At 41.0% G+C, this 11,035-nt stretch overlaps 1 pseudogene; it reads left to right on the forward strand.

Moving 5' to 3' along the window:
• The first annotated feature begins 10,509 nt into the window (after nucleotides 1-10,509).
• Nucleotides 10,510-10,627, forward strand: LOC122058525 (annotated as a pseudogene).
• The last annotated feature ends 408 nt before the right edge of the window (nucleotides 10,628-11,035 follow it).

The raw sequence follows: 11,035 nt of genomic DNA on the forward strand, positions 1-11,035 counted from the left end.
TAAATATGGGGAGCTCTATAGAAAACACAAAAGGAATGTCGCGTATGTGTAGGAGAGGTATACTTGGAGGCTTAATAAAGTATGAGACAGAGAAGGATAAAGGACAAAGGACAAAGGACAAAGGACAAAGGACAAAGGAAGGGGGTAATTGGGGACAATAAAAAAGATTTTAAAAGGAAAAATAACGAACATGTAAGGGTGGGGTTAATTTTGGAATAAAAGAAATGACAATAATAGGAGTCGTGTGGGAGTTACCGACTTCTACTTGGGGTTTTACTCTAGAACTGCAGAGAGGGGAAGCAGCTAGGGGTTTTTCACTTTTTTTTTTAGAAGTAATTCGGTTCTTTCGGTTTGAACCGACGGTGTTTATACCCTAAACCGTAATCAATCCGAACCAAGGTGAATACTCATGTACTCAAACTGAATAATTCGGCTCAGTTTCAGACATGGTATTTGGTTTCGGTTACAAATTGACACCCTTAAGTGTATATAGAGCAACCTCTGGGTTATGTTGATCAAGGAGAGGATAATACTCGTGTTTGTAGGTTGTATAAGGCTGTTTATGGTTTCAAATAGTCGCCCAAAGCATGGTTTGACAAGTTTAGTGCTACAATGACGTCTTGTGGTTTTTCATAATGCTATGGAGATCACTCCATGTTTGTTCGCCCACGCGGGGGTAAGTTGGTTGTCTTGATTATCTATGTGGATGCCATTATTGCTTCTGGTGATGATGTGGTGCATATTGTAGAGGTAAAAACCAATTTACAACAGCATTTTCAAACCAAGGATCTAGCCGGTAGGTGATCTCTACTATTTTCTTGGTATTGAGGTTGTGAGAAGCAACAAAAGGCATCAGTCTATCTCAACGCAAGTATGTCTTGGATTGCTGATACTGGTATGCTTGCATCCAAGGCAGTGGATATTCCAATGGACCCTCATCAAAAGTTTAGTGCGAATGATAGTGATCCTCTCACAGATGTTCATTGGTGCAAGAGTTTGGTAGGAAAACTGATATATTTTACAGTTACCAAACCAGATATTTCTTTTGCAGTTGAAGTACTTAGTCAATTCATGCAGTCTCCTCATAAAGCTCATTTGGATACAGTTGTTTGGATTCTTTTTACTTGATGGGTGTCCCTGGTAAAGGGTTGATTTATTGTCCTAATAAGCATATGGAGTTGGTTGCCTTTTATGATGCTAATTGGGCTGGTTCGGCCAGTGATTGTTGTTTGACTGCAGGTTATTGTACGTTTGTTGGTTCTAATTTGGTTACTTGGCAGAGTAAGAAACAAACGACAATTGCCAAGTCAAGTGCTGAGGTAGAGTACGGGGCCATGGCCCATACTTCTGCCGAGCTAATGTGGCTCATGTCTCTCCTTCTTGAGATTGGTTTTCCAGTGCCTACACCCTTGATATTGCCAGCAATTCAGTTTATCATGACCAGACCAAACACATTGAGGTGGACTGTCATTTTGTTTGAGATGCCTTGTTGAAGAAGTCAGTTGGGATTCCATTTGTTTCTTTAGATCAGCAAGCTGATTTATTTACTAAGTCTTTATTTGCCCCTAGCTTTTCTGATTTCTGTAACAAGCTGAGCATGGGTAACCTATATGCTTCAGCTTGATGGGGAGTGTTGAAGTTCTAAGGGCAGATCTGCTCTATCCGGCTTAATGTCCCTTTTACCATTGTAATGAGTAGGTTAGGGGTATTTTAGACCTCTAACCTAATCTCTTTTAAGTTAAGGAAGAGGAGTCTGTGATTGTGACCTAACACACACAATCGCAGGTTGCTCTTTAGACCATTTGGTGGCCTCTTCTCTTCTCTTTCTTCTTGTTTGTTCTTGGTTTGGTTTCTTAGATTCTGATTTGTAACAGGATGAATTTTGGGTTTTAGTTTGCATTCATTGGCTGTGACGTTGTGTGGTGCAACTGTGCTCCTTCTCTCTGTTCTCTCTCTCTCCTCACCTATCAGGTATGCTCTCCTTAGTCACTGCCACTACTGTTCTTTCTATTCTTCTTTCCCTTCCCTTCCACTGCTGTTCTACCATTTTTTTTTTTCTGTTAATGGTGATACTGGTTTAGGAAGATCTTGTTAGAATTCTTTGCTGTTAATGGTGCCTCCTTCCTCGTACTTTCATCGTCCATCTTTCATCTATATACTGTGCAACTTTATCTTTTCCTTTTCTTATTTTCTCATTTCCACCTTTATGTTTGGACCTCATTTTTCCTACTTTGTTTCGCATGGATCCTTGTAGCCGACCCCTTTAAGTTGGGGTAAGGCTAAGTTTGTTGTTGTTAGAACTCTTTGAATTTTGATCTGTTGTGCCTGAGATTTGAAGCAAAGGAAGCCCCTTCAAGGACGACCTAGACCCTAGAATCTTAAGCCCTAATACCTCTCCTTCCGTGAGATCCTGATTGAAAACCAAATCTGGTTCAGGAGTTACCACCAGTTGTGATTTCAGACCTTAAATCTTCTCTCCTCTTGCTGTTTGTGGCGCTTGTGGTGTGTAGCCTGCATAGTTGTCACGGCGCCAAGGCGAACCAAGGCGGTAGAGGGTTGTCTAAGCGCTTAGGCGAGAAGGCGCCCGCCTTAGGGCGAACTAGGCGAACAAGTGTTATTTTTTATTTTTCCTATTTTCTAACATTATTTAGTAAGTTATATATACCTTGTATCATAAAAAATCAAGATTAAGCCACATCAAGTCATTAAAAATCAACATTTAGCCACATCAAACCATAAAAAATTAACATTAAGTCATATTAAGTTATAAAAAATCAACATTTAGAGAAATGCTCTTATTCTATAATAAGTTTGACTGGTCAAATGATTTTATTTTTACATGAGACTTTTTGTATTAGTTATAATATAAAACCAGCTTTCTAACAAGTCTAAGATTACTTAAATCTGAGTTGCAATGACAAAGTAATGCTTCAGTCAAACTTATTTTTAAGTGCGCGAATACTGTTAAAATCGCCTGAATGAAAATAATTTTATGAATATCAAAACAAAATATTTTTTTACCGGACTTTTGATTTTTAGCAATGTTTTAACATGATAGAATTTATAAAATTTTCATAATTGAGAAAAACCCTAGCATTTAAAAGTTGAAAATCGTCCCTATAACCAAAATCCAGTTTTTGTTCTTGGACTGGGGGGTTGACTTTTTTTCCTTTTGGAATTTGATTTTTAAACTATTTTTATTGGATTCAAATAGGGGGTATTTGCTTATTTATGAATAATATCTTAAGTAAATGAAATAAAAATATTAAAAACATTTACTTGAATGATATTTGGCATAAATAAGTGCCGAAACACAAAGCGATATGCAGTGCAACAAGGCGGCTGTTGCCTAGGCCCCAGGCAAACCGCCTGGACGCCAAGGCGTCGCCTAGGCGACGCCTTGACAACTATGTAACCAGGGTCTGCCTAGGATGATGTGGGCAACATTCATCTCTAGGACATCACACCACACTCGATCCTCATATCTTGTAAAGTGTAGTGGAACTAGACACCTCAGATTAATGGGAATAGTGGACTAATCTACCCAGGCATCCTTGTAAGGCTTCGGGTGGGGCTCGGGTTTAAGGCTCATTCGAGCAATAACGCTTTTGGCGGCCACATTCATGTAACTCCCGCTGTCTACGGCAATGCCGCAGTTTTTGCCCTGATGACATGTGTAAGTGATGAAAATATTTGTTCGTTGCCAATCATCGCTGCTCTTAGGTTGTGAGACCATGCATCGCACAATATAGAGCTTGAGGTCACCAACCTCCTTGGCGTCCGCATTAAATATGGTCTCATTTGGCCTATGGTCCTTATACTCATTGTCCTGAAAGCACTCTTGGTCACTTTCTTCAGGAGTTTGCTCCCCCACATAGAGGTTTCTGTTGGGGCACTCTCTAGAGAAGTGACCATACCCTCGACACTTGAAGCATTGTTGTTGCCCACTACTCTTGGGTGCTTCTCCCAAGATTCCTTTACCCCTATTGTCAAATTGATGTTGTAGTGCAGCAGGGGGTATTGGGAATCTGGTTGAGCCATGGGGTGGTTTCCTAAAGTGGGACTCCCCAGCTTGGAAGCTCTTCCTCTGAGAATAAGTTCTCATAGAGGACTCCACCTCAAGGGTTACCTGGAAGGCCTGTGGAACGTCTCGTATCAAGTGGGGTGCCATATGTGATTGGATTTCGGAGTTAAGCCCAGTAAGGAATCTAGAAAGTGTCTGCTCAACATCTTCCCGAATACGGCTTCTAATTTTCAACTCATTGAACTTGCTCATATATTCGGTCACAGTCAGTTTTCCTTGCCTTAGGGTATTCATGTCATTCAACAACTGTATCCTATAGGTGATAGGCAAGAATTCCCTCTTGAGCCTCTCCTGCATTTCTACCCATGTTGTGATTGGCTCAAGTCCTAGGTTGGCCTCCTGGTACTCTAGGTTTGTCCAGAAGTCTTGGGCAGCTCCGATAAGCTTGAACTTGACAAATCTGAAGCGGACTTCCTCGGGCATTTCATAAAACTCAAAGTACCTATCCATTTGCTTAATTCTGTCTAGAAGGATCCTAGCATCAATTTGACCATTTGATGTAGATACGGCTGCCCTTGGTTGGACCAGCATAACCGGCTTTGGAAGCCAAGAGCCAAGAAGAACCGGTCCAACCCACGGTTTTGGTCCAACAAGGGTTGGAAATAAAATTAGTAGTTTACTTAGTATTTTATTTCATGCTTTTATTTTCCAGACTTGAACATAGGAGTAGGATTTATTTCCTTGCTTTGGTTTCCTTTTTATAGTTGTTTCCTAGTTTAGGCTAATTTCCATTTCAGTTAAGTTTCTAATTTCATGTTCCTATTTTCCTATATATTGGTTGTAATCGATTGAAAATTTAGAGAGATTTGATTATGGAATGAAGATGTTGAGTTTGTGCACCAGTGAAGTGTGTGATTCCCCTCCTTCCCCTTCTTACTCTGATTTTCCCTTTCTTCCCTAAAGGTTCTCCATCAACTTGGTATCAGAGCCGAAGGATCCTATTCCTTCCCCATCTTTCTTCTTCTCTTCCCATTCTCTGTGTTGGTTTCCACCGATATTGAGAACAAAAAAAAAAAAAAAAAAAAAAAAAAAAAACGATTTTGTCCAGAAGAAGAATCGAGCCCCCTTTTCTCACCGCCGCCCTCTCTTTCTCGCCAATTTCTTTGGTCGATCCCTTTTTTTTTCTAGGGTTTCCGACAGAAACTTAAAAAAAAAAAAATCCCAAAGCCTCCCTTTTTTTTTTCTCCTCCCTTCGATTCCCAACCAGAAAAATCCCACCGCCTCCTCTTTTCACTTTTCCCTTTCAACAGCAGCCACCGCCTCCTCTTTCTGTGTCCGACAGCAAAGAAAAAAAAAAAGGAAGAAAACAACAAGAAGAAGAAGAAGAAGAAGAAGAAGAAGAAAGAACATAAAAGTAGAAGAAGAGATCGAGAAGCAGAGAACCACAAAGAGAATCGACTATACCTGGTTTGAACTCCAGCTCCAGCTGCCTCCTTCGAAGTCGAACCTATTCCGTTGCCCGTAGAAGACAACTTCAGGTCTACAACATCTTTCGCCCCAATCCGTGAGATAACCGTCCCTTTTAGCTTTAACCCTGAATTTCCAAAACTACCCCTACCTTTTATTATTTCTTTTCTTCCATATTTGCTTGTAATTTTCAAATTTACCCTTCCATTGAGTCTCCTTTTTATTTTATTTTCTGATTTTTCCACAGTACCCCTCTTTTATCTATTAATTCCTTCTATCCCTCATTTTTTTTCTTATTTACATTTAGATCCCTGCCCCACACTTGATATCCTTTGTGGTTTAATTGAATCTCAAGTAATTACAATTTTGCCCTTCCAAAAAAAAAATAAATAAATAAAAGAAAAGAAAAAAGTTATTTACTATTCTACCATATATTCTTGAGTGCTATTTTGTTAATCATCACCATGGTAGCCAATAGTGAAGTTGTTCAACAACTGAATTCTTATAAAGGAGAAATTGATACAAAATTTGATGCTCTCACTAACAGGTCGTCCCTAAAAACAATGGTGGAATCTATACAAGTTTCCATGGGATCCATGCAAGTTTCTATTGATCGTTTGGTGGCAGCGGATAAAGGAAAGAGTCCCATTCAATCTGGGGATTCTTCCAACACCACTCCACAGGATCCGTCAGTAACACTACCACGACCACCACCACCACCACCACCACCACCACCTCCACCACCATATGGCACTGGTAGACATGATGATAGAGCAGAAAGAGCAGCAAAATTGGATGTCCTTGATTTTTATGGAGACAATAATTCAGAATTGTACCTTGACTGGATTCACAGTTTAGATACATTCTTCATATGGTACGGGTTGACTGAGGCTCGAAAGATCCTATTTGTAGAGGCCAAACTGAAAGGCACGGCTCGAGTCTGGTGGATCAAGCAACAACAACAGAACCGAACCCGAGGCACTGGTTTGGTCACTACTTGGGCTGAAATGTATGAAATCATGAATCGGCGATTCTTGCCTTCTGATTACAAGCAACGCATGCATCTCAGGTTTGCACAGTTGAAACAAGAGAATTTAACCGTTGAAGAGTATGTTGCTAGATTTTATTATTTGGCCACTCGTTCTGACTTTGAGTGGGATGAAGAAGTATTAGTGGCCCAATTTTGCAATGGTTTGCACCCTCAACTTAGTGCTGCCCTTGCATCTAGTCGACTACCTACCATGGAAGACGCCGTACAAGTAGCATATCAGGTTGAGGAAAGTCTGAAATGCCCATACAACAGGAGAAATTTTGTAGATATTTTTTCTCGAGGTACTAGTTCCGTTTTGCAACAGTCTCCTACCCAAGACAGGTCATCTAGCAAACCACAGGCTAGTGCTACATCTATGGCCTCTTCACGACCTAGTCAGCCGTATTCTCCACCTCGGCATGTTTCTAAAATGTCATCTTCACGGCCTACTAGCCCATACTCACCCCCTCGGCGTGGTTCAGATAAACCTTCTGATTCTTTAAAATTTACAGTTCGGTGCTACTCATGCCATGGATTTGGACATATCAGTGCTCAATGTCCCAGCCGTTTGGTTGCTTTTATTGATAAGGATTCTCCTATACCATATATTCCCGAAGAGCAACTTGGTTCTGACACAGTTGATTTAAGAGAAGAGCGTGCAACAGGTGAAGTCAATGACACTCTCAGTGACGAAGACCAACATCCTTTTTATGTCATTCGTCATGTGTTGACCACTCAGAAGGCCACTGACAATGAAGATTGGCGCCGCAGTAGTATTTTTCAGACTCGTGTGAAGTGCAATGATCAGTTGCTAACCTTGGTCATTGATGGAGGCAGTTGCACTAATGTTGTCTCTGAAGACGATTGTTCGTAAGCTGGGATTGAATACAGAACCACATCCTAATCCTTACAAGGTTGCTTGGGTGAACAACACTAATCTCAAAACCACAGATAAGTGTTTGGTCACATATTCTATTGGTGGATTTAAGGATATAGTCCAATGTGATGTCCTCCCTCTGAAGGTGTGCCATATCCTTCTTGGTCGACCTTGGTTGTTTGATAAGAAAGTACAGCATTGTGGCTATGCCAATACCTATGCCTTCAAGCATGCCAACAAGACTATGAAGTTTCATCCTGCCAAAGATCTCCCTGAAATTAAGCTCAAGAAGATGGTGGGATCGTTCCTCATTCAGCGTATTCCTTCAGACGGTCTCCTCGGTCCTTTCCCTAACTCGACGGAGTCGAATTCTTTTCAGAGGAGGAGAGTTGATGCAGATACGGCTGCCCTTACTTGGTTGGACCAGCATAACCGGCTTTGGAAGCCAAGAGCTAAGAAGAACCGGTCCAGCCTAGGGTTTTGGTCCAACAAGGGTTGGAAATAAAATTAGTAGTTTACTTAGTACTTTATTTCATGCTTTTATTTTCCAGACTTGAACGTAGGAGTAGGATTTATTTCCTTGCTTTGGTTTCCTTTTTATAGTTGTTTCCTAGTTTAGGCTAGTTTCCATTTCAGTTAAGTTTTTAATTTCATGTTCCTATTTTCCTATATATTGGCTGTAATCGATTGAAGATTTAGAGAGTGATTTGATTATGGAATGAAGATGTTGAGTTTGTGCACCAGTGAAGTGTGTGATTCCCCTCCTTCCCCTTCCTACTCTGATTTTCCCTTTCTTCCCTAAAGGTTCTCCATCACCATTATAGGTAGGGGCATCTACCTTAATCATCTGCCTGACATCAAAGCCCCTATCATAATGCTCACAACCCTCATCATCTCCATATTGGGTATGATGCCTTGGAGTAGGTTGTCCTCGACCCCTACCCCGACCTCTACCATGCCCTGTGCCTAGAAAATTATCCCCTATCCGGTCATAACCATCAGTGTGGTTATCATTGTTCTCTATCTTAGGGCTAGGGGCTCTTATTCTAGGTCCAGCGTATAAGGTATTGTGGCCTTGCCGTCTGTCTAAGTTTAGGGCATTTGTCTCAAGGGCGGCAAGCCTAGTGGTAACTGTCACACCCTACCTCTAATAGGCTAAGGCATGCAGCACTGGTCTCTTTCTTTCTTCTTCTTCTTCTTCTTTCTTTCTTTCTTTCTTTCTTTCTTTCTTTCTTTCTTTCTTTTCTTTCTTTCTTTTATTTTTTATTTTTTTATTTTATACATATGCACAGTCCAGCAAACAAAATATCTTACCTAAGCTCCAGTGTCAACTAAGTGATAAGATATATTTACAATTATACAGATGAGAGTTACATACCTTATAAAAAGAGAATATTCACAGTTTACAGTATCTCAGTAGTAGACTATATACATCAGAACAGGAATATATACACAAAAATATATAGGAATAGTCCATCCTACTCCTTAGAAGTACTGGCCTCCATAGGCGCAGTCGTCACATTCACAGTCGGGTTCGTGATCGAGTTCATCTTCTGGAATATGGGCCATGTGATCCATGGACATTGTCTCATAATCAATGCCGGGAGTCGGCAGAATACCACCTTCATCATCTATAGGATCAAAGGAAAGGGGGTGAGCACTGGTAATGCTCAGTGAGGGGTGGGGGAGAACAAGCACACACATCCATATGCCATGCATGCTCCACACATAGAGAATGATACTCATGTATGCTCCACACATAGAGAATGACACTCATGAGTCCATTTAATTAACTATACAAAATTCATAATCCATTACTAAGTCTCATCACCTATGGGTATAAGTGCTACCAACGTAGGTGGCATACCCTACCCTATACGTTGGGCCTCAGGTATACAAGCTACGCCGCATGTAGGAGCCAACCAGTGCCGGTACGGCTCCCAGGCCACACCGGCTAACCCCTAAAAGGTAACCCCATATCATAATTATATTCACAGGCATACAGTACGTCGTATCTTGTCTCACATCCTTAACTGATACCCCACAACTCATCACAAGTGCACTGCTGATCAGGAAGCCACATAATTCGGGATTAGTTCGTACCTAACCCCCTACAGACAAGGGGTGTAGCACTTGGGGTTGTGATACCTAACCCAGCATTCTAAATGATGCACAACCAATCATTTCAATCACATATACAAACATGGGCACCTGCGTGTGACCCATCTCACCTGCCTTACCTTTCTCATTTTCATTCCTCTTCCCATTCCATCACAATAGTACCATCAAAGAATAAATGCAGGTAAATGTAAATGCACATACACAAGCAATTTAATGCATAAATAAGATTAAACAAACACACAAAAAGAATGGGGGTTGAGAAGGGCACCCACTCACCTTGGTATTCAATTTTGGCAAGTTCACTTCTTGGATTCAAGAAAATTGCCACACTGTCACTTATGTTCCCTATTCAACAGATATTTAAATCATTAGGTACATCACAAATTCCTACATTTTATTCACTTGCTTTAAGTATAGCATTCCCATACCCAACCTATAGAGGTCTTTGTCTGTTCCTTCCTATATACATATTGATTCCTTGATTTCTTACACCTTTTCTATAGTAGTGTAGAGTTGATCTAAGAGCAGCCTGAGGTGAGTGAGTTCCCTCCTTCTCTTTCTTCCTCTTCTTCCTTCTCTTTCCTTCTTTTTCTCCTTACTGTTACAGCAGTCACGTTTGATGCAATCTCAGCCCATTATCCCTTATATATAAGGCAGCCCCAAGGGTCTGTTTGGCTGGCCCTCTTCAAGTATTGCTAAGGTCTGTTTGGTTGCCCTCTTAAATCCTTATAACTAAGGTTTGTTTGGCTGCCTTCTTAAGTTGGCTGCCCTCTTTTATTTCCATATAAATTACATACATACTATATTATAATACCTAGTAGTCTATAAATTCATTTCCTCTAAAGTATGCATTTCATGCCTCATTTAAGTCTCTTCCTAAAGGGGTATAATGGGAATTTTGCACAACAGAGGTGGGCTCCACAGTGTAAAAACCCAAAAATTACATTCTGCTAGGCAAAATTGGCTGGCCAGTTTTTGACCTACCAGTGTGGATGCGATCATACCAGCACTAATGCACCAAATCCTATAAAACTCCGTAGTTAAGCGTGCTTGGGTGAGAGTAGTATTAGGATGGGTGACCCCCTGGGAAGTCCTCATGTCGCATTTTTTTTTTCTTTGTTTTTTTCCTACTATTCTTAGTCTTGTACTTAAACTTACCTCTTTGTCCACCCCTCGTTATGAGTTCCCCAATGATATTGGCAAGTTGAACAGGAGCAGGTGGGGTCACTTCTGCTTTCATGGCACTCCACAACTGCCAACCATGCCAGCATTGGCTTCCTCTGCTCTTTCTTCTTGCCTGTCCACAAGTAGGGGTATAAATATCAGATTAGGGTGTTACAGTAACGGTCTGGAGACGAGTAGCCTGTGTTTCCCTATCAGCCAACAATGTTTCCCTATCAGCCAACAGTGTGTCCCTTTCAGCCACCAGTGCTTCCCGTTCGGCCCTATTGGCAGTTAATTCGGCTTGGAGGTTTCTTAGGAACTCTTCGTTCCGTTGGACGGCTCTCGCCCATTG

The sequence above is a fragment of the Macadamia integrifolia genome, chromosome 12, assembly GCF_013358625.1.
Source record: "Macadamia integrifolia cultivar HAES 741 chromosome 12, SCU_Mint_v3, whole genome shotgun sequence".
NCBI lineage: Eukaryota > Viridiplantae > Streptophyta > Magnoliopsida > Proteales > Proteaceae > Macadamia > Macadamia integrifolia.